At 38.4% G+C, this 25,337-nt stretch overlaps 1 protein-coding gene across 2 annotated transcripts in view; it reads left to right on the forward strand.

Moving 5' to 3' along the window:
* The first annotated feature begins 499 nt into the window (after positions 1 to 499).
* LOC149543584 (putative serine/threonine-protein kinase) overlaps positions 500 to 25,337 on the forward strand; it is a 169,599-nt gene continuing 144,761 nt past the window's right edge. Inside the window, exon 1 of one of the 2 annotated variants that reach the window (XM_089798371.1) lies at positions 500 to 822. The gene's annotated coding sequence lies outside the window, so the exon portion shown is untranslated. Of the gene's footprint in view, positions 823 to 21,104; positions 21,517 to 25,337 lie in introns of those variants that run through there. The other variant, XM_089798370.1, reaches the window with a different exon arrangement.

The raw sequence follows: 25,337 nt of genomic DNA on the forward strand, positions 1-25,337 counted from the left end.
TGAATGCCAGCTGCAAACTAATGCCATTTTACAATTTCTGTTAATTTAAAAGAAAAAGACTACCAACAAAAATAGTTTCAGCCAATCCAAAATATAGAATAAGAGAGTGAAAAAATGATAGATGTAATAAAATGAGTACAACCATAGGTTAACTATATGAGTCAAAAAAAGACTAATTAAAGAGAAACACATGAAAACTTTAGTCTCACGGGAGCGACAAACAATAGAAATAAAAAAATAAAAAAACAATTATGTTATCACGACAAGGCGAAATAAAAGGAACTCTTTAAAAATCAACTTTCCACAAGTTGAAATAAACGGGAAGAAAGACGAGTGTACACATTCTACCACGAATCTTTTTATTAATATTCTCGTGTTCATACGAATACACCCTCCGATGGATTATTTCTAGCCTGGTTAACATTGAAAGTTGTTCATTCGTACATTCGGTAAAACAAAATATCCTACCAACTCTGAAAGAAATATTTAATAACCTGTTTCCTTTCGCTATAATGCAGATGCCGGCCCCAATCGAATGCGCTATCGGGGGCGAGAGTTGATTGCCGATCAATGTTTTTCCACTATAAATTCAAAGTCCCTCTGTAATTAATTTTTGTGTGGCGAAGAATGACAATTTTTCCGGTGGATAATTAATTTTTCTGTGGCGAAGAGGACAATTTTTCCAGTGGATAATTAATTTTCAAGGCGTAGCAACAGCGACAGAATGAAGCAGAGGAAATAAGAATGATCGGGATTTAGCAGGTGAAATGAATATATAATCTGATGCTCCAAATTGCTCTTCCGACTCTGCATAGGTCGACGGTAAGCTCACGTCAATTTCTTTGTCGAATTTGCATTCATTGCTTGGGTATTCTTTCTGTAAGATCACAACCATTTCTTGGTGTTCTTTAATAATTTATTTTGGGCGTTTCTTAAGATTATCTTTATCTGTGAACATGAATATTCTCGTATGTATGGTTTGCAAATGGGGCGCTGAGTAAATTTGATTGGTGTAGAGTGTGTATGGTGTTTTCTTTCCCGGTTGTTTGCATTTTAAGAAGATTCGGCAGAAATTGCTTTGCTCTTTCATGTGTCGTTTGGCTTGGAAATGAGAACTGGAAATGAGTTTGGGAAGCTTATATGGATCAATTTACAATGTTTGGGGTATTTTCATGAACCAGTTAGGGTTTGGACTAAAGATTTCACATAAGCATGTTGGGGTGCGTTATGTCCGAGCCACCGGCCCTGTCGTGTCCAGACAGCGTGTTCTTCCAATTGAGTATTTTGTCAAACAGTCGTTAAGAAGAGCAATCAAATACTGTAAAAACTTGGTCAAATTTTCAGAGAGTAAGCTCAAAATAGTCAACAATAGCTCTCTCATTCCCAACACCTTGCAATTCCACATAGTAGCTATTACTGAAATCCAATCTGCACTTCCAATGCAAGCTGGATATAAGCAATAAGAATTATTAGGTGGCCAAAAATCCAACCAACACTAAAATTGGTCAGCCAAACCTGTCACGCTCTCCATCTTCCGCCAAAAAGAATTTTCTATCACTGTTCAAATGAGCTGATTGGAATGAAACTGTTCGAATTGCAGTTCTGCAAGTTTAAATCTTCAAAATAAAAGATTTGCAAAGAAAAACAATTGCTGCAATACTAAATGGTCGTGGCCAAAATAAATTTCTGATCATGTCCTTGGCTTGAATTGTCCTCCCAAAATCACTAACTTGGTAGGAAACCAAGTATTAATCTAATCTATAATGTTTCCATCATAAAATAAATTATTAATCAAACATTGTTAATGGGCCGATTGATTTAGTATATCTCGAACCTATTTTTATTTTTGTTTTCGTAGGTAAAGATTGTCATCAACTATCTTTGTACACTCTCAGAAAGGTTTCCCTGACGGGTATTTAAGCACGACTTATAGGTAGTTGTTGGTATGCGATTTGGATTATTTTGTTGTACTGTGAATTTTCATTGAGATTCTCTGTTGTTCGTCATTTCAGAAGTGAAAGATCTTCCCTACTTGGCTATTCTGGTTTTAGTAGGATTCAACCCTCACCTTATTTCGTCGCCTGTAATACTTCGCTCATATCTGACAAATTGGAGCACCATCTTGTGGCAAATATTAATTAATGGTTATTCGTGCTCAAATCTCTATTCTTGTTTGGTTTTATCTGATGAATTTCAAATTATAAGTTATTTTTTGGTTAATGACTGAATCCATCTTCCATTCGCAACCTTATGGACCCTTGGCTAGGCGCAACACGTAGAGCATCTTACTGTACGAGCACAAGACCTCATTTACTAAACCATACGACCTTATTGACCTACCGTACGACCATTCCCCATGGCTATCTCTCCACCGTACGATCCTTCATTCCACCTACCACCATACAGCCTTCCCTTTTGCTGTTATACAACCTTCACCTCATATTGTACATACTCCTCTGTACTACTCCTTACAACATCTCTCCCCTCTCCACTGTACAACCTATTTTAGGACAGCCTCCTGCACCGTACAAATCCCACTTTGTAACATACAGATTGCCACTTGCACCAAACAATTTACTAGTTGGGTTATACGACCATCGCACGGCTAGGTCGAAACATTACAGTGGTATTAGAGCTTCAATTCTGCCAGCTTGTGGACAGTGAATGAGAGTTTATATCTGAAAGAGAAGAAGATCACATTCGATTGATAGAATGGTGGTAGAACTAGATCCCACGACTGTCAAAATCGTAGCACTGCTAAGAGAACTTGCGAGGAATCAGGCATAGATCAATGATATTCAACGACTCATGGAAGAAACTCTCAAGAAATTGGCAAACAAGAAAATATTTGGTAAACAAAATGGTCATAGCACGGACTCGACGTTGGGAAAAGCAAACCCTCATCCAACACGCTCACTACCTTCCATGTCGTCTTTTCCCCCATGGACGAAGATACCACACGGATGGAAGCAACCAACCTTTGAGGAAGTTCAAGAACAATTGAGAGAAGACTAGAAATGCAAATTTTGAGAAAGATATATCTTTTAAAGACTACATAGATTTGAGAGTGAGATATTCGGGAGGCAAAATTCGAGGATATTTTAACGATGGTCTTAAAAGGAAGTTGAGTAAAGTAGATTTGCCTCCATTTGACAGATCTGGATCCATATCTGTGCAAGCGTGGGTAATGAAGGTCGATTACCTACTTCCAACTTATCTTATGCCAGAAGAAGAAGCAATTAAATTTGCGGCATTACACTTGGAGGGAGTAGCACATGAATGGTGGCATCATGACACCATCACACTGGGGCATGACCAAATAAATACCTATGCAGAATTTACTGAGAGATTGATAGATCAATTTGATGGTAAAGATCTAAAACTTAATTTTAAAGAATTGACATAACTGAAGCAAACTGGATCGGTTGACCAGTACATTACAAAATTTAAGAAACTCTTTGTTTTGGTCATGGACATTTTTGAAAGAAGACGAATAGTGCTTTTCATGGGTGGACTGACAGAACCATTGAAGGGTTGGGTGAAAGGGTTCAATCCTACCACCCTGTTAGAGGTCATAAAAAATGCTCAGAGTATGGCATCATCATTGATGTCATCCACTCGAGGGTACTCACATTAAATCGTTGGTGTTTCTGAGAGACAGATAACAAACCTTTGCCAAAGAAGTCATCGTTGGACGAAGTTGCCAAACAGGAGTGTCGAAGGTAGAAACTATGTTTCAATTGTAAGGGACCGTGGGAACCTGGGCACAGATGCCTCGGGAAAGGAAAATTTCACTACATTGAAATCATGTTCGATGATGAGGACGAACAAGAAGATCTACCCTCCAAAGACAACCATGTCCACGAGGACACCAAAATGGTTAGTTTGAACTGTATGGAAAGAATTGCAACATTGGTACGACGTGAAGGAACTATCGCCCTAGCCTGGAGCCTGAGGTGCACGGTGTTTCGTGTACGGGGAACCCTTCAAGGACAACGGGTCATGGTGATGCTCGATAGAGGAACCACTCTAAATTTCATAAACTCATCTTCGGTGAAACAAAGAGGTCTACCTACTGAGACACATCAAAGAGACCCTTCTGTCCTATACACACCTTGTTCTCCAACTAAGTATCACTATGGCTAACCACACGGTGATAGAGGATTTATTCATAGTGGACCTAAAGGATATGGAAGTTATTCTGGGCATACAGTTGATGGAGACATTTGATGAATACACTCAGAGCTTCAAACAAATGAACTTCACTTTTTTTGTTGATGGGAGGAAGGTTGTTCTCTATAGAATGACCAATGAGGGATCGAAGGAAGTTTCAACACATCAGATGGAGACAATCTTTTGACATAATAACATTGTTTGGACTGCATACTATTTTGTTTCAGCAGAACCTATAAATGGATAACGACCACCTCACTAAGATGATGATCTTTAGAATATCTTGAGTGCTCATAATGAAGTTTATATGGACATTCTCCAAGCATACCTCCCCATCGTGGGTTTCAACATACCATCGACTTGGAAGTAGACGCCAAATCAGTCATAACCACACCCTACCGCCATCCTAAGAAACTCAAAGATGAGACCGAAAAAAATGATTAAGGAACTGCTCGAGAAAGGACGGATCTGTTTTAGTTCTAGCCCTTTTGCATTATCAATAGTATTGGTCAAAAAGAAGGATGGGAGGATGCACATGCATGTGGATTACTACGTGTTGAACAAAAAGACGATAAAACATTGATATCCTATTCCCATAATTGATGAATTGTTGGATGAATTACATGGTGTGGTTTATTTTTAAAAAAATAGATATTTGATCCAGATACCATTAGATCCGCATGAGGGAAGAAGATGACTTTTCGTTGTCACTACGAGCATTATGAGTTTTTGGTCATGCTGTTTGGATTAAGGAACACACTTGCTATGTTCTAGTCATGCATAAATCACATCTTCAACAAAGAATTGCATAAATATTTACTGATATTCTTCAATGATATCTTTATTTATAGCAAGACATGGGAAGAACATCTGAAGCATCTGAATGAAGTCTTAGAGATCATGAAGGCTTAGTCTTTGTTCACCAAGCGGTCCAAGCGTGAATTTAGTATGATAGAAATATTGTATATGGGGCATGTTGTTAGTAAATATGGAGTACAAGTTCATCAGGAGTAGATTCAAGCTATCCTTGATTGCACCCCCCTGCGCCCCTCTCTCAGTTGCGAGGGTTTTTTGAACTGTGCAATTATTATTGGAGGTTCGTAAAAGGATTCTCTCAACTTAGGGCACCATTAACAGATCTAACAAAAAAGGGTTCCTTCCAATGGAATGAAAAGGCGCAACGAACTTTTGATAAGTTGAAAGAAGTAATGGGCACTTGTCCAGTACTTGCCTTACCTGACTTCACTCGATTATTCATTTTGGAGTGTGATGCATCCAGAAAAGGTAGTGTTGCAGTACTGATAGAAGATCGACACCCCATAGCGTATGAGAGTCAGAGACTTACACAAGTAGAGCATTTATATTCCATCTATGACAAAGAGATGTTGGCCATTGTTTATGCACTAACCCAATTCCGACAATATTTGGTGGGTGCAAAGTTTGTCGTCTGTACTGATCATAATAGCTTAAGATATTTTCTGGAGCAACGAGACTTGAATGAAAGGCGACATAAATTGGTAAGCAAGGGTCAAACTTTTAATTTTGATATTGAATATGTGAAGGGAAATAACGATGTGGTTGTAGATGCACTATTTAGGAAACCCGCTATCTGCTTGTTGACTCAGATTTCAGCTTATTGGAAAGCACATATGTTGGTGGAATATTTCAAAAATATATTTGCCTATGAGCTAATGGATGACAACATTCAAGATGATTGGTACAAAGTGGTGAATGACATCATTTACTATAAGAATCGACTTAGTGCCAAAATCCAAATTGAAGCATAAAATCTTGAAGGAGGTACACGACTCACCCTTGGTTGGGCACCCAGGCTTCCTCAAAACTTACAGACAACTCAGGGAAAGGTTTTCATGGAAAAGTCTTAAAGGAGATGTATTACAGTATATAAGAGAGTGTGGTCTGCTAGCAAAACAAATTTGAGCATACTCTATCGGCCAGGTTATCGCAACCTCTACCTACACTAGAATAGAAGTGGGAAAGTATCTCGACAGACTTCATTATTGGACTCCTTAAGGTAAACAAGAAGGACTGTATCTTCATGGTAGTTGATAGACTGATGAAGTATGCACATTTCTTCATCATTCCCTCAGACTTTCAGGTTGCACAGGTAGTCGATCTATTTTTTAGAGAAGTCTTTCGTCTACACGGGTTACCTCGAAACATTGTTAGTGATCATGATGGACAATTTATCAGTATCTTATGGATATGATTGTTTCAGTTGTCAGGAACAAAATTGTCGCCAAGTACTAGTTACCACCCTCATACAGATAGATAGACAGAGATTCTGAACAAGTGGTTAGAAGGCTACCTTTAGAACTATGTTTCGACATAATAACAGGCGTGGGTCAAATAGATGCACATTGGGGAATATTATTACAATACCACCTTTCACACGTCCATTAGAATGACACCCTTCAAAGCACTGTACGGGTATGAACCCCTTTCATTCATTGATAAAGTGCTGGGTGACAGTTGCGCACGAAGGGTGAGGGACTGACTTCAAGAGGGACATGACATCCTAAGATGCTTGAAGGAAAAATTACAAATGGTGCAAAATCAACAAAAGATGTACGCTGACAAACATCAAGTTGAGAGAAGTTTCGAAGTGGGTGATTTGGTCTATCGCAGACTTCAGCCATACCGATAGTCGTCATTGAAGGACAATGGGGAAAACAAATTGAAGCTACGATTTTATGGCCCTTATTGTGTAGTTCACTGCATCGGAGAAGTCACCTATGAGCTGGAACTTCCACAAGGGAGCCGTATTCATAACATTTTTTTTTGTTTCTGATGGGGACACAACCCAACAACCAGAATAGACACAATAGAAAGGGGGAATTACATTAACTAAGAAAATAAGCTGGTACAAACAGTGCAGAGAAAATAAACTCAAAACATGCCCTGCGGGCTTACAATAGCATAGATCTGGAGAATATTTCTCCTTTTAGCACCTCCTCTCAAGCTCCAACCCGAACTGCCTTTTACAATGCCATAAACCTCCTTAAATAGACCCCGGAGGGTTAAGGACTAGGAGTACATTATAGAAAGTGCTAGTGGGCATCCACCGACAAAATAGAAGGTTCCGGGAGCTGCGTTAGAAGTCGGTGCAATTCTAGAAGAATCCAGAAACGGTAGCCGAACTTCCGGGAGGCATAACTTTTGAACCGTAACTCCGATTGACGAACCGTTTACATTTTCGGAAAGCTCTCGAAGCGCTCTATAGCCCTATGGACAAGCTTCGCTCGTCCCCCATTTTTCGACCCTTTTCGAGGCCATTTAATGCCCCAAACTTGACTCTGAAGCATTCTTAGGGGGTCTCCAAAACTCGAAAAATTGCAATAACTTTCAAACCGTGGGGCCTTTTGACCTGATTCTTTTTCTGGAATGCTCTAAATCTCGATTACATTCATCTGGCCAAGTCACACCTTCTAGGTCACCAAAATGATGGTCAAATTGCATGCTCCTATTTTTTCGGGATTTTTAAATGAACTGATAGTTGAAGTATGAGAGTTGGAACCTTTATTTGAGCCAAATGGGTATCCAAAAATGCAAAGACATAAAATAGAAACTAAGTCTAAGTACATTTTTTTGGGTGACACAGGATTGCCCTTATACCTCTGGATGCTCCTGCATCAGTTTCCTGCCTTAAGAAAGTTGTGGGATGGAACATCACGATAGCTGCAAACCTCTCGCTGCTCAATGAAGAAGGGAAACTCATATTGGAACTGGCAGAGATCATTGAAGTACGTGAGAAGACCCTGCGAAACCAAATGGTGAAGGAATATTTGGTACACTAGAGACACTTGTAGTTGGACGATGCGATGTGGGAAGGTGAGCACATTCTATAGCATCCGACATTGCATTTGCTTGAGAACAAGAAAATTTTTGGAGGGGAGGATTGTAATGTTCCCGTCATAAAATAAATTATTAATCAAACATTGTTAATGGGTCGATTGATTTAGTATATCTTAGACCAATTTTTATTTTTGTTTTCGTAGGTAGATGTTGTCGTCGGCAATCTTTGTACACCTTTAGAAAGGTTTCCCTGACGGGTATTTAAGCATGGCTTGTAGGTAGTTGTTGGTATGCGATTTGAATTATTTCTTTCTATTGTGAATTCCCGATGGGATTCTTTGTTGTTCGCCATTTCAGAAGTGAAAGACCTTTCCTATTTGGCTATGCCGGTTTTGATGGGATTCAACCCTCACCCTATTTTGTCGCCTATAATACTTCGCTCAGATATGGCAAATCAGAGCACCATCTTGTGGCAAATATTAATTAATGGTTATTCATGTTCAAATCTCTCTTCTTGTTTGGGTTTATCTAATGAATTCAGAATTATAATTATTTTTTTGGTTAATGATTGAATCCATCTTCCATCCGTACACCATCCTCTACCCTACAGACCCTTGGCTAGGCCCAGCATGTAGAGCATCTTACTGTACGACCCCAAGACCTCATTTATTGAATCGTACAACCTTATTGACCTACCGTACGACCATTCCCCATGGCTATCTCTCCACCATATGACCCTTCATTCCATCTCCACCGTACGACCCTTCATTCCACCTACGACTGTATGACCTCCCCTTCAGCTATTGTACAACCTTCACCTCATATCGTATGGACTCCTCCGTGCTACTCACTGCAACATTTCTCCCCTCTCCACTGTATGACCTGTTTTAGTACAACCTCCTACATCGTGTGAATCCCACTCTAATGTACGAACTACCACTTGCACCAAACAATTCACTAGTTGGGTTGTAGGACCACCGCAAACTAGGTTGGAACATTACATAATCTATCTCTAGTCCACCTATAGGAACTCAAATTGACTCATATGAAGACAAAAAATAGAGGTAACAATAACATTATTATCACTTTTTAGTTCCATATCTTCCCATGGGATGCTTCTACCATGATCATTAGTCACCAAAAACCCTTAAAAAAAATATGGGGCTACCAACCATGGTTTTAGTTGTTATAGATTTCTACCAGTTCTTTACTAGGGTGGGGCAAAGCAAATAGCCCAATAGGATGGGTCTAGGTTAGGCTTTTTGGGAGACCCCCCATTCTATAGTTTCAAGTCTCAACAAAGGTAAAGCTTCTCTATGTAACACAAAGGAATCAATCAGGAACAATGGCATCTCTGCTTCTGTTATTGGTTCTATTCTATTGGGCTTGTCCCCACCCATGTGTCTGTATTGGCCACCCAAATGGTCTTGTGCATGTATATTAAACCAATGAGTGAGTCCACCATGTAGACGCTACTATATTCTGATTTCCATGTAGACTCTATTGAGAATGCATTGATGATGCTTGAAGATTCATGCCAATGGTATTGATCCCATTTAACCATTGTTGACAATAGTACTCACTTCCTTGAGGTAGACCGACAAGGTCAACCATCAATCCATGATCATCGAATCCACAATAGTCCACTGTAGGAAGCAAACCATCTAGGATCCTTGGTAGCCCAATAGAGAATTCAACTAGATTCACTTTATAATTAAATACCATGCCTTGGATCCCGCTTCTCACTTGTGTCATTGAGATTATAAGTCACCTCACCATCCAAATCAAATAGTGGATTATCAAAAGTTAAATCAATACTCATCACAAATAGTGGGTTATCAATAAAATGGAAAGTACTCCCACTTTCTAACTTAGACCAACCATTCTGTTGTCCCATATTTGAACATGCCAAAGTTGGACTTTGCTATAAGTCAAAGTCTTCTTGGATTTGTTCAAGCTCTTGATTTACTTGCTGGAGTTGTATTCCCCTTCTCTTCTTTCTTGCTTCTTGAATACTTTAGTGACAATATGCTGATTTTCTGCTTTAGAAGAGCCATTTGTGTATTCGCTGAGGCCTTCATAGTATCCTTCAGTTCTAAGGTGAGCTTATTAGCTTCATTCACTTTTCCTTTCAATGCATGAATATGTAATCAAACAATTCTTGAGGATTGATCCTTGTTTGGAAGAAATGCAAATAATTAGATTTCATTGACCCCCTTGCAAATCTACAAGATATAACTCACCTTCCATATTTTGAGTAACATGGATCATTTTCTACAAATGTAGTAACATTGCCAATGTAATTGATGTGTTCCAAATGTAGATTTGAAGACTTAGAAATATGAGAGGGGACATTTCTCATGAAGAGACATGTCTTTATAGTTAATCATCATTAGTTAATATATTAATAATATAAATAACCATATATATATATATATATATATATATATATATATATATACATACTTTGTACACCTCCTATGTTGTGGTCGTACCTCTTTGTGGGTCTTAGCTCTAGGCCCTAGCTCTATCCTATGTAGAGCCTCTCCCTTTACCCTGTAACTATGAGACATCAAAGTAATTCAACTTCTCACCAAGGATAAACTCACAACACGACTTTCTCAAAAATATAGAGGTACCTCCCAATTATTACAAGGTGGTTGGTGAGACTATATACCACCTATTCCCAAGAGCTACTTTCATCCTAGTCTAAACATACCAATGTATAGGAAATCATGTCATATCAGTAAGTAGGTTGTTATTATTGTTTGTATTGATGAAAGGGGTGTACACGCCATCTTTAGGTATGCCTTTCTTTTCACTCGATCATATGATAACCCATCCACATAAAATGCACAACATCTATCCCTCTATCAAACCCATTTTGCACCTTGTCTAGATACCTTTATTTGCACTGTTAGCCGTGGTTGTTGTGAGGGATGAGTGGTGCTCCTTAGTAGAGGACCTCAACCTATTCACTGATATAGAAATTTGGGCTTTTTTTTGCCAAGTGTTTGATGATATCATCATGTGTGGCCTGTACACGATCTAGTAGAGGAGGTGGAGGGTTTTAGGGTGGTGGTGTTTGTTCGTGAGCAATATTTTGAAGGTTTTGTGGTTGTGGAGCACCATCTTAAGGGTTTTCTTGTTGCTCATGTGCAATATTTTTGGGGGTTTCTTGTGTTGGTTGTGCAGGAAGAGGCATTTGTCGTCTCTTTCATTTTTAAGGATTAATTATAGAATCTGATATCAAATTAATAAAAAATAATAATTAAAAAATCATACTTAAATTAAAATGAAAACAAAAACAATCAAAATAATGAAATCTTACCTCTTTGACATAGTGACATTGTTAAAAATTGTTATAAACACCAAAAAATGCAATACAACATCAAACATGCTTAGGTCCTCATATGTTTTGGTCTGTTTTAGCTACCCATTCACTGTTTTGGATATTAAAAGTTGTCCCAAAACCTCGAGTTAGAAAGATTTTTATGTTTCTCATAACTTGTACGGGTTATGAGAATTTTTTTCGTTTCTTAGAACTTGCACAGATTATGAGAAACTATATCCATTTTTAAATGTATTTTCTTAGGCTTGGTTTTACTAAGCCGAGAAAGATTTTGAATTTTAAGGAACCCAAATGGGTTCTTAAAAAAATGTTGTTTTTTACATGTGTTCACTTAATTGACCAAAAACTTGGTGCACTTACCCAATTTTGATTCAAATTGAAAATTCTCTTTTCCATATGGAAAGACAAAAATGTGACAATTTTACCACACACCTTAATTGATTGTAATGTTTCTATTTTTGATAAAGCTTTCATATGCAACAATGTAATGTTACAAATACAGGTTGAAGTTAATAAGGTGGCCCTTGAGGTGGCTCATTTTCAAGAATCATTGCAACACCTTTGAAATGCTCTATGTACTTTGTTAAGAGTTTCTCTAAAGGCTTCCATTTACAACAACCATTCTACTTCTCATTGTCGATGTTGGGGTTGAAGCTCTTCTAGATGACATACATACACTTCTCACGCTTAACCTCTTTGTTATTGTTCCCCCCAGTGCTAACTTTTTCCATGTAGATTTACATTTCCACCATGCCTTCGAGGTTCTCCCTCAAGATGGGCTCTAACTACCAGTCCCTCTTTGGGCTCCCCCAACTCTTGTTAGTTGGCCACCTTAGGAAAATGATCCGGGTTGGCCTTTATCCTTCAAGGGCTTTCCTAGGTTGGCTTTAACGATTCCTTTGCGATGTGAGGACAAGGAGGTTGAGGAAGATAATGGAGATGGTTGGACCTTTCCAGACCCTCAACCAACTCATGAGCCAGGATGGAGGAAAAAGGGTGAACCAAACCCTCTGCCTCCTTCAACTACTACTTTGAATGCTTGAGGATGTTTCTCTTCTAGGCTAGGCCTATAAAACTATTTTTGTTTAAGGGTTAGGTACTTGTTTAAAAGAATTTTGGACTTTGACCAAATGATCTTCAAGGAGTGACTTTTCCTCCCAACACACACACACACACACACACTCTTCTAGATGACACGCGCGCACGCGCACACACACATGCTCTTCTAGATGACACACATACACTTCTCGCTCTCAACCTCTTTGTTATCATTCCTAGTGCTAACTTTTTCCATGTAGATTTGCATTTCCACCATGCCTTTGAGGTTCTCCCTCAAGATGGGCTCTAACTACCAATCCCTCTTTGGGCTCCCCCAACTCTCGTTAGTTGGCCACCTTAGGAAAATGATCCGGGTTGGCCTTTATCCTTCAAGGGCTTTCCTAGGTTGGCTTTAACGATTCCTTTGTGATGCGAGGACAAGGAGGTTGAAGAAGATAGTGGAGATGGTTGGACCTTTGCAGACCCTCAACCAACTCACGAGCCAGGATGGAGGAAAAAGGGTGAACCAAACACGCCTCCTTCAACTACTACTACTTTGAATGCTTGGGGATGTTTCTCTTCTAGGCTAGGCCTATAAAACTATTTTTGTTTAAGGGTTAGGTCCTTGTTTAAAAGAATTTTGGACTCTGCCCACATGATCTTCAAGGATTGACTTTTCCTCCCAATACACACACACACACACACACACGTGTGCGTATACATATCTCTATATATGTATATATATGCATCTATATATGCATATATATATGTGTGTATATACATATATATACATATACACACTATATATATATATATATATACACACACACACACACATATATACATATACACATACACACACACACATACATATTTATAATACATACGTGTGTGTGTGTGTGTGTGTGTGTGTGTGTGTGTGTGTGTGTGTGTGTGTGTGTACATACATACATACATATATATACATATAAATGTACATACATATATACATATATAAACCTCTAATTTTTTATTTTATTTAGATGTAATCTTTGAATTTATAAATTAATTTAAAATGAACTGTCTTTACATCAAAAAAGTATTACAATAATAGATAAGACGTCTATTATTAGTTAATGGTTATCTTGTAAATATCTTTAGCTTTAGTTTGCTTTCGTTTTTTGCTTTCTTTAGAATATAATGTTTCTATTCTTTACGATCGTTTCTTAAGGAAACATCGTCTCATTCTTTTGTATAAATTGACCTTTCGGTCTCTATTATTAATAAGCAAGTATTTACCAATTACCTCGTAATATGATATCAGAGCTAAATATTTAAATTTTTTTCGAAAAAATTTATAATTTCTTCTTGAAATTATTTGTTTAAATTTTTCCAAAAATTATTTCAGCTAATTTCTCCAAAACCCACCTAGGGTTTTCTGCTTGGAGAAATTCCCGAATTACGAGTCTACAAATCGCGTGGAAATCGTGGCCATTTTTTACCATTTGTGACTGGTATGTGCAAATCATGATTTCTTTTGACCGAACTCCTCTGCAAATCACAACTTCATGACTGGAAAAATGCATTTTTTGGAGGTCTGTGTATGGTCGGCCCGCATCTAAAATTGACAGGGAAATCGCGTTTTTTGCAACTCGCACGATTTCTTCTGTTTTTTCCTGCAAATACAATCGCGACCTTCACCCAGTACTTGTCGCCTCTGCAATCCCACCTGTTCTTAGTCATTTTTGAAGCAGATTCGACCATTTTTCATCAAGAAATCTGAAGTTTTTTCAAGCTTTTTTCAGCTAGGGCCATTTTTTTTCGAAACCCTAATTTTTGGGGTCAAAAAAAAATTTTGTTTGCAGATTCTTGGTGGGTTTTTCGAGAGCTCAACTGGGTTGTCGTCCGTTTTTTCTGGGTGCCTCGATTTTCGAACCAGTGGATTTAGAAAATGACAGCAGATTCCTTTTGGGTCTTCCGTATTTTTGCCTCGAAGAACGTGCCTTCATCGATTTTCACAGTTTTTCATTGAAAAACGTGCCATGGCATCTCTGACAAATATTCTGCTCGAGCATAATTCCAAATTCAATGGTCGCAATTATGGAACCTGGAAGCAACGCATCATCGTAATCTTCGAATATCGAAACATCGATCAACTTGTTCTGGGTGTTACGCAGCGTCCGACTTCTCCGGGTCCTGATCAAGATACATGGGATCTGAATAATCGAGAGGCAGTAATGCTTCTCAAACTATCCGTAGCTGATGACCAGCTTTCTCAGATTCCATCTGGCAAAACAGCTGCCGAAATCTGGACACATCTCAAAGGTCTTCATGAGACTTCCGACAAGAGCAAAGCCTTCTTTTTGAAAAACACTCTGTTTTTTATTGTCATGGATGAACGCACCTCGCTCTAGGCACACCTGAATCGGATTCAGGAAATCCGTGATCAGTTACTTGCCATCGGTTGCAAGATGGAGGAAGAGGATATTGTGGTAATCACTCTTCAGAGTTTACCAAATTCCTATGAACATTTTATCGAGACTCTCAACATCACATCCACTGGTGTTGATCTAAAGTTCACTGATCTCTGCACCCTGCTGCTTCAGCAAGATCGGTGGAAACAACAATTCGATAGCAGCGCTAGTTCCACCTCCACTGAGCAAGCCTTTGTTGCGAAATCCTTTCAGAAGGATAAGGGCAAGTTTCAGCAACCATCTCAGCAGAAGTCTTCTGCTCCAGCATTCGATGGTACCAAAAAGAAGAACATTCAATGCAACTATTGCCACAAGTATGGTCACATGAAGGTTGCATGTCGGAAACGCTTAGCTGCCCAGTCTAAGCAATCAAGTTCGCAACCCAAAGCGAACAGTGCAGAGCACACTAAGCAGGCGAAATCTGCCTTTTACGCCTTCATGGCTAAAAGACTCGTAGATCATGTGTAGTCATTTGCCTGGTACATTGATTCAGGTGCCTCTCGACATTTCACTCACCGCAGAGACTGGTTTACTGACTACCAGCCTTATTTAGATTCTGTTATCTTTGGTGGTGGAGAAGAGTACATGGTTGTTGGTAAAGGCAACATTCAAATTCAGTCTGTTGGGAGGAAGCTCATATTCCTTGATGTGTACTACGTTCCAGGGATGGAACTAAATCTACTTTCGGTCAGTTAGTTGCTGCGACATTCTCCACACTTGGCAGTCACCTTCAGTTCACATCAGTGCACCATCACTGATCGGGCGACTAAGTCTACTGTTGCAGTTGGTCTTGAGGATCATGGTCTTTTCAGACTTACTGATTCTGGTGATTCTTAGGACTTAGCTATGGCTGCTCGGCGATCTTCCATCAACACACTTTGGCATCAGCGATATGGGCACTTAAATGTGCATTATCTCTCACAACTTGCTCGGGATGAGCTTGTTCTTGGTTTGCCAGAGATTCAAACCCAACACCTTGGAGTTTGTGACGCATGTCAGGCTGGGAAGCAACATCGCACACCTTTCCCCAATGGCAATTCTTGGCGAGCTTCTCAAGTACTTCAGCTTGTTCATGCTGATATCTGCGGCCCTATGGCCAATCCTTCTGTTCTTGGGTACAGGTATTTTCTGTTGTTTGTAGATGATTTCAGTAGAAAAATGTGGGTGTATTTCCTTAAAAAGAAATCCGATGCATTTACTGTATTTCAGAAGTTTAAACCCTTAGTTGAAAAAGAGTCTGGGAAATCTATTATTACTCTTAGATCAAACAATGGGGGGAATTTTGTTCTAATGTTTTCTCCAGCTTCTTGGATACACATGACATCCAACGCCAGTTCACCACACCCCACACGCCACAACAGAATAGTATAGTTGAACGTCGGAACAGGACAATCATCGAGATGGCTCGTTCCATGCTCGAACACAGACATGTTCCGAAGCATTTTTGGGCAGAAGCAGTTAACACTGTAGTTTATCTGTTGAACCGGTCACCCACAGTGGCGGTCAAAGGTAAAACTCCGGAAGAGGCCTGGTCAGGTCGCAAGCCCAGAATCAGTCACCTGAAGGTTTTTGGCTCTCTTGCTTTTGTTTGGATCCCTGATGCTTCACGCACCAAGTTGGATGCCAAGAGTCAGAAACTGATGCTTGCTGGATATAACAGTCCTCACAAAGCCTACCGCCTTATTGATGTTGAGACATCTCGTCTCATATGCAGCCGCGATGTAGTCTTTGATGAGCAGCGAGGACCATTCATGCCTGTTTCTCCTGTTCTTGATCCAGCAGACCAGCCTATGCAGGTTCATGATTTGGGAGTTCGGCTTCCATTAGGTCCACCTGATGGGAGGGCTCCAGTAGCTCCTACAGCTCCAATCTTGCCAGTGATACCTGTACAGACACCTCCGGCTTCTCCTGCAGGATCACTGCGTTTTGAAGATGCTTCACCTGAGTTTGATCCAGATTCTTCTGATCAGGATCCTGCCGATCAAGCATCTCCTAGTACTACTGTTGGTCATTCTCCTCTCCGGCCTAAGTGGTGGGCTAAGACACTTGCTAATCTTCATGATGATGAGCTCATTGATGGGAGAACTGCTCGGAAAAAGAGCAAAACTACAGATTCTGTTAACTTTGCTCTTATGGCCAACATTCACAGTGTGTTTGAGCCTCAAACATATTCCGAGGCTAAAGGAATTCCAGAGTGAGAACAGGCCATGCAATCTGAACACCAGAGCCTGCTAAAGAACAACACTTGGGTCCTTTCTGATCTTCCCCCAGGGAAGAAACCCATTAGCTGCAAATGAGTTTACAAAATCAAATACAAATCAGATGGTACTTTGGATAAGTACAAAGCTCGTTTAGTGGCAAAGGGCTTTTCTCAGCGTCAGGGCATTGATTATGAGGAGACCTTTGCTCCTACTGCAAAGATGAGCACCATCATATTAGTCCTAGCCATGGCAGCACAGTTTGGCTGGAAGGTCCATCAGATGGACGTAAAGAGTGCTTTCCTGAATGGTGATCTCCATGAAGAGGTATACATGACACAGCCTCCTGGTTTCAAGGTTGCTGGTAAAGACCATCAGGTTCTCAAATTGGTAAAAGCTCTCTATGGTTTGAAGCAGGCCCCTCGGGCATGGTACATCAAGATTGATACGTACGTCAGTGATCAAGGCTTCAAGAGGAGTTCTTCAGACTCAAATTTGTACATCAAGACTACTGACAGTGACATCATCCTTCTGGTTATCTATGTGGATGATCTGATCATCACTGGCAGTTCGACATCTTTGATTCAGGGAATCAAACAACACTTATGCCAGTCTTTTGATATGACTGACCTTGGACTCATGCATTATTGCTTAGGTGTTGAAGTTTGGCAACAGTCTTCTGGTATATTCATCTCTCAGTCCAAATATGCCAGGGCCTTGTTAGACAAATTCCGAATGCAGGATTGCAAACCTGCATCTACACCTATGGAGAAAGGTCTCAAGTTATCAGCCAAGTCTGATTCTCCTTCGGTTGATGATACTACGTATAGGCAACTAGTAGGCAGCCTCATCTACCTATCTGCTACTAGGCCTGATATCAGCTTCGCAGTCAGCTATATTTCACGCTTTATGACAGCTCCTAAGGCTGATCATTGGATGGCAACAAAGCTTGTGCTTCCTTATGTGAAAGGCACTTCTGATTATGGACTTCTGTATTCTCGGAGTTCTAATCCTAAACTCAATGGGTTCACAGATTCAGATTGGACAGGCTCTGTTGATGATAAAAAGTCAAGATCTGGATATGTGTTTAGTTTGGGATCCGGTGCAATCACATGGACCAGCAAGAAGCAGCAGGCAATTTCTCTCTCTTCTATAGAGGCTGAATACAGAGGGACTGTTAAGGCAGGATGTGAAGCTGTCTGGCTTCGTCGGATGCTTGGGGATATGCAGATGTCACTAGCAGGACCGACTACTCTGTTTGTTGATAACGAAGGCGTTATCAAGTTAGCACGAAATCCAGTCTTCCATGAACGAACCAAGCATGTGGATGTTCATTGTCATTACATATGACATCTGGTTGAAGACAGGACTATAGAGCTGCAGTATGTTCCTACTATAGATTAGACTGCATACATTCTCACCAAGCCTCTTGGTCCTGATAAGTTTGTCAAATTCCGAGGACAACTTGGTGTGTTAGATAGATTAACCATTAAGGGAGGGTATTACAATAATAGATAAGATGTCTATTATTAGTTAATGGTTATCTTGTAAATATCTTTAGCTTTAGTTTGCTTTCGTTTTTTGCTTTCTCTAGAATATAATGTTTCTATTCTTTACGATCGTTTCTTAAGGAAACATCGTCTCATTCTTTTGTATAAATTGACCTTTCGGTCTCTATTATTAATAAGCAAGTATTTACCAATTACCTCATAATAAAAAGAACATTAAACAAGATAATACTATAACAAATAAAAAATGCCAATGAAAATATTTAAATCAATGTATACTTAACTTTGTTATTGCACCAAATTAGACATTACATCTCACAAACCATAATCTATCTATTAATTGAAAATAACAATCTACAAGTATTTAAATCAATGTATACTTAATTGTATCAACATACCAAATTAAACTTTGCAATATATACAACCTTAGAAATTGTTTAGATTACACATTTTCAATATCTGTCCTTGTTGGTAGATAGACAATTATCTTCTTGTTCTTCATTACATTTTGTAACACAAAATCTACCCTAAAAAAACATCTTTTGCACGATTATTTATGTTAAATACAAAATATATTAATATCATTTTTTAAATATATAAATAAAATGTATTATTCTTAAAATATATCTAGAATATATTTACAAACTTTAAACAATAATGTTAATATTTCTTGTAATTTTTTTCTTCTTATTTTAACTTAAACCTTTTTTTAGAGTGGGAAGATATTCACTAAAAAAAATGATTTAAATTTGAAATTTTGATAATAGAAGAAATATTGTAAAAGTTTCAAAAATAATTGAAATTTTTATATACAAACTTATTCAATTAATAGGTCAAATAAGTTCTTATGTTTATAATAATTTAATGGGAGAAATCTCTCTCTCTCTCTCTCTCTCTCTCTCTCTCTCTCTCTACACACACACACACACACACACACTTACACACACTTACTAATTATATTATAATGAATATAAATATTAACAAAATTATATATAGATCACTACTCTAAATGATATTTCAAAGATAATATAGATTAAATAAATAATTTATCTAGCAGACTTAAATGTTTTGCATTAACATTTTTTTAAAATTTAAATATACAATTATTTGATATGTTATATTTTTTTTGATAGATAATTGATATGTTATACTTCAACATAAATAAGTATATATATATTAATTTGAGATAGAGATGGAGAGAGAGACATAGGGAAATGTGCAAAGAAAGGGGGAGAGATAGATTACAAAGAAGAGGGATGTAGTTTGGGGGAGGGTTGAGGTAGGAGGGGAGAGAGAGAGGGGGTAGAGAGGAAGATATATAGGGATAATGAAGGATAGAGACAACTAGATGGAGAGATGGGGAAGAAATATAGACATAGAGAGGGATATGCGGAGAAGGAAAGGGATAGATGATGAGAGAAGAGAAAGGGTAGATGGAGATGGTAGGGATAAATATAAATATAAATAGATGAGACATAAGGAAAAAATATGTGTGTGCGTTGGGGGGGGGGGGGGGGGGGGGTGGGGGAGATGATATATATATATATATATATAAGAGAATGCACGATATATAAATAAAGATAGAGGTAGAAAGAGATATATAGAGAGAGATAGTGAGGGGGCAATATATAGGGATAGAAACAAATCACAATATAGATAGAAACAAAAGGGGAGATGCGGGAAGAAAAATAGAGATGCAGATACATAAAGGTATAGAAAGGGGGTGAAGGAGAGAGATGAACGAATAAAATGAGAGAGATGTGACTAGATACAAAGAGGAGAGACACAAGATTGATATTCTTTTAGAGAAGTCTCACATGAATATTTATATTTTGTGATGACATAAATATGTAGAGATATGAGAGATGGAGATGGATAAAAAGTAATAGAAAGAGCTAAAGCAAGATAGAGAGATCTAGCTAGAGCTTGAGGAATATAGAGAGAGAGAGGGAGAGCTTGAGGAATATATATATAGAGAGAGAGAGAGAGAGAGAGAGAGAGAGAGAGAGAGAGTTCTCTTCAAAAAGAGTAATGCTATTTTCCCTATCCCTCTCCTCTATATATACTTTTTGATAATTAATTTCCAATATATCTTTGGCATACTTATTGTACACCAAAGTGCGATTGCTAGTTGTATCGACACACCAGATTAAACATCACAATATATACAACCTTAAAAATTGTTTAGATTGCACATTTTCAATATACGTCCTTGCTAGTAGATAGACAATTGTCTACTACTTCTTCATTACATTTTACAATACAAAATCTACCCTTTAAAAAAAACATCTTCTCCACCATTATTTATGTTAAATAAATAAACAATGCTTCCTAGTTATTATTATTATTATTATGTTTATGTTATCACGATAAGACGAAATCAAAGGGAACTCTTTAAATCAACAAATCCACATTTTTAAATAAACGGGATGAAAGACCTGTTCAAATGTACACATTCTCCCACGGACCATTTTTAAATATTCTCGTGTTCATATTAATACTCTCCCATGGAATATTTCTAGCCTGGATAACATTGAAAGTTATTATTCGTACATTCGTTAAACCAAAATATCCTACCTACTGTATCAAAGAATTATTTATTTATTTAATAACATGTTTCCTTTCGCTATAATGCGGATGCCGGCCCCAATCGGAATCCGCCATCGGGGGCCGAGTTTGACTTACGATCAATGTTTTTCCACCATAAATTTGAAGTTCCTTTGTAATGAACTACTCTGTGGCGAAGAGGACAATTTATGCATATAGTATCAGCAATGTTGTTGTCCTCCACGCGAGGTAAAGAACGCGGGACAGGTAACAACGAATCATTGGTCATATATGACTTTTTCTCACTGTGTAGCAACGACAGAATGAAGCAGAGCAATTAAGAATGATCGGAATTTAGCAAGAGAAATGAATTTATAATCTGATGCTACAATTAGCTCCAAATTGCTCTTCCGACTCTTCGTAGGTCGACGGTAAGCTCACGTCAATTTCTTTGTTGCATTTGCGTTCATTGCTCGTATATTCTTTCTGTAAGATCACAATCATTGCTTTTTGCTCTTTTATAATGCTTTTTGGGCGTTTCTTGAGATTATCTTCATCTCTGAACATGAATATTCTCGTATATATGGTTTGCAAATAGGGTGATGAGTAAATTTGATTGGTGTAAGGTGTCTATGGTGTTTTCTTTCCCGGTTGTTTGCTTTTTAAGAAGATTCGGAAGAAATTGCTTTGCTCTTTCATGAGTCGTTTGGCTTGGAAATGAAAATAGGAAATGGGTTCGGCAATTTTGAATGAGTCAGTTTGCAATGTTCATAATTGTTTGTTGGGGTTATTCTCATGAACCAGTTAGGATTTGGACTAAAGACTTCACATTAGCATGTTGGGGTGCGTTATGTCCGAGCCACTGGCCCTGTTGTTGTCCAGACCGTGTGTTCTTCAAACATATTGCAGGTTCCAAGAGAGTGGGGTAATCTCTCTGTCTAACAGCTAGGCACAGAAGCCACAATTGTCGAGGATGGGCTGGGGAAAAGGCGAATCTGAATTAATTATAGAGGGGGTAGGTACTTAACATGGACTAGTTTTCGACCATCAATGAATGGGAGTATTTGACATGTGTATATTTTGGACTAACTTATTCTATCGTCTGGAACTAGAGAGGGATACATTGAATCATTAGTTTGAATGCTAATTGTGTACAAAATCACACCATCATATGGAATCTTGATGGTCAAAACTCAGTAGCATTATACAATAGGTAGCTAAAGAAATGAAAAAGTAAATGCAATTTTTTACATCTAGCTCTTCCCTATACTAGTAAAAAATTTGAGCAAGGTTGAGGTTCTGAATTGTTGTAGAAGGCTGTGGCTCGACTTCCATCCTGGTAGTAGATGGAAATGCCGCCTCCTAATATCCACTACCAATTTGAACCAATTATTTAACACCTTTCCAATTGAATATTCTGTCAAACAGTCGTTGTGCTCGTGAGAATGATATTAAGGAGTTATTATTTTCGTTTGTTCATGTGTTCCCAGGTTGTTTTCTGATCGGAGTTGCAGAAATAGAAAATGATAAGAGAAATCCTGTGAACTGCCTATAAGGAGAGCAATCAAATACTGTTAAAACTTGGTCAAATTTTCAGAGAATCGTTCTTCGAAGAAACCAATGCAAGGCACCATAGGAGTAAGCTCAAAATAGTCAACAATAGCTCTCTCATTCCCAAGACCTTGCAATTCCACGTAATAGCTATTACTGAAATCCAATCTGCTCTTCCAAACACAAGTGTAAGCAATAAGAATAATTAGGTGGCCAAAAATCCAACCAACCCTAAAATTGGTTAGCCAAACCTGTCACGCTCTCCATCTGCTGCCAAAATGAATTTTCTATCATTGTTCAAATGAGCTGATTGGAATGAAACTGTTCAATACCAAAAAATAAGATTCCGGATGAATGAATATAATACAAATGAACAAAACGAATATATCCCTCGTAAATCTGAAGAGACCTTCATTGAAGGTGAAATTTTGGCAGGTATGGAATGATGCTGGCATCTTTAATATGAGAACTGATGACCAATGAACCGACACCATCCAGCTTGACCATGTCACTCACTAAGCACAATCGACTTGACCACAAAATGAAATGGTCTCGGCCATCACACACACTGGGCCATGAAATAGAATGGCGGCTCACATTATTTTAATTTACAATCCTTCTCAAAATTCTTTGAGCACGGTGAATGATAAGAGACAGTGTGACCAAAATAAAACACAATCTGAAAATGATGGCAGATTATCATAGGCAAGATGATTTCTCTCGCAGCTATTAAAACATTAACACTCTGTTTTAGCAAAAGATAAATCATCAGTTTGTCATCTCTTGACAAGTGCACTTTGCTGCAATCAAATAATGTTAATAGCAAAATCTCATCAGAAATTTTCTGAATAAAAATCGTTCTCATTATAACAATATTCATCATAGCTACTCCTAGAAGTTAAATCAGAAAAACAGAAAATTAAGTCATGGAGTCACACTTGTGACTTCCACAATGGCTACTCCTAGAGGGTGGATCTACCATAGCTACTCTCAGAGGGTGGAACAAGGGATTTCACCTCGAACTTCTCTTGTAGAGAAGAACTCATTAACAAAGGATTTCACCTCAAACTTCTCTTGCAGAGAAGAACTCATCAACAAGGGATTTCACTTCAAACTTCTCTTGCAGAGGAGAACTCATTAACAAGGGATATCTCCTCAAACTTCTCTCGCAGAGAACACATTATCAAAGGATTTCACCTTGAACTTCTCTTGTAGAGAAGAACTCATTAACAAGGTATTTGACCTCAAACTTCTCTCGCAAAGAACTCATTGAATGAATGAATGAAAGATTTTAAGAACATCTACAAGGCCAAGGCAGCTATGGGACCCGCATGTAGCACCCACCTTCAAAAGAGGCGAAAATCTAATCTAGCTGTAAACTTTTGACTAACTCATCTCTCCATCGATGTATTTTGATAATCAGGTTTGTTGTTATGCCCAACTGTTTTTCCTCAAATAAGTAGTTCAGGTTTCTTTTCTCTAATATCTCTGCATACCTAGATTTGATATCACTGTACGCCAGGCACTCCTTGACAAAGTGTTGCTCCGTTTCCACAATCCCCATATCACAAAATAAGCATGTTCTGTCTGCTCAATCTTCTTTTGGAACCTGCCATCTACCTATTTCACATCTCAGTTGATGAGAGCTAGTTCTAAGCTAAGCTATAACCATTTTTGCTCTCCATTTAATAGGTGCTCTTATATATGCCTTTTCATCATGACAAGAGGTGGAATTAAATTCCTTAATAAATTAAGATTTTTTCTGCCCCTTGTGTCTTGTCCACATGATATTATGAAAATTTTCCATAACAAACTTCTTTAGATCTTCATTATTAACTAGGCATGTATGGATGTTAACATCCCATTTGCGCATCCTCTTAACATTTTGCTCCATCCATGTGCCTTTTCTCCTATCAAGCTTTTCTTCAGTGACTAGCTTAGGCCATCGATGACTTCCTAGACCTTGAGTTTTCTTTAAATAACCTAGCATCTGAACCAATGCAACGACTTTTAACGAAAAAGAGCCAGCCTCAGCCAATAAGATCTCATTGGGCATTGTTGTCTTGGTTTTGAGACTGCTGATAATGAAGTGCTTTTGAATTCTTTCCACTTGTCTCCATTTCTGATCGGACATACTGCTGCCCCACACCTCACACCCGTATAGAAACACTGGGGTGACTAGCAGACCAAAAAGGTTTTTCATGGTCTTCCAATCCTATAATTTTGCATTCCTACACCTATTTTGTAGAATATAACACCTTCAAGCCCCCTTAAATCCTTTTTGATGTGCATGTATCCCAGTTGAGTTTGTTTTGAAAATCTATTTCAAGGTATTTGTACTCGTTCACAATCTCAAGAGGGTTACCCTCAAACAGAAATTCGTCCGGAGATCTCCTATTCCTCTTTAACGAGAAGATCATAACTTTGGTTTTACTTGTGTTCAATTGCATTCCCACCTCATGAAAAAAACTTTCTAGTGCCTTCAAGTGTTTTTAAAAATCCTTAGCCGTATTAACAAGTATGATGAGTCATCTGCATATAAGAGCAATTTCATCACATAGCTAGCCAGCTGCACCCCCTCACTGCTAGTCTTGTTTAACTATTCTTCCAACTTGTCTATGTAAAACCGAAACAAGGTTGGAGACAATGAACACCATTGTTACAAGGGATATCATCGCGATTTTCTCTCTCTTAGAGAAGA

This window comes from Cupressus sempervirens, chromosome 8 (genome assembly GCF_028749045.1).
Source record: "Cupressus sempervirens isolate cs-2001-9-10 chromosome 8, ASM2874904v1, whole genome shotgun sequence".
Taxonomy (NCBI): domain Eukaryota; kingdom Viridiplantae; phylum Streptophyta; class Pinopsida; order Cupressales; family Cupressaceae; genus Cupressus; species Cupressus sempervirens.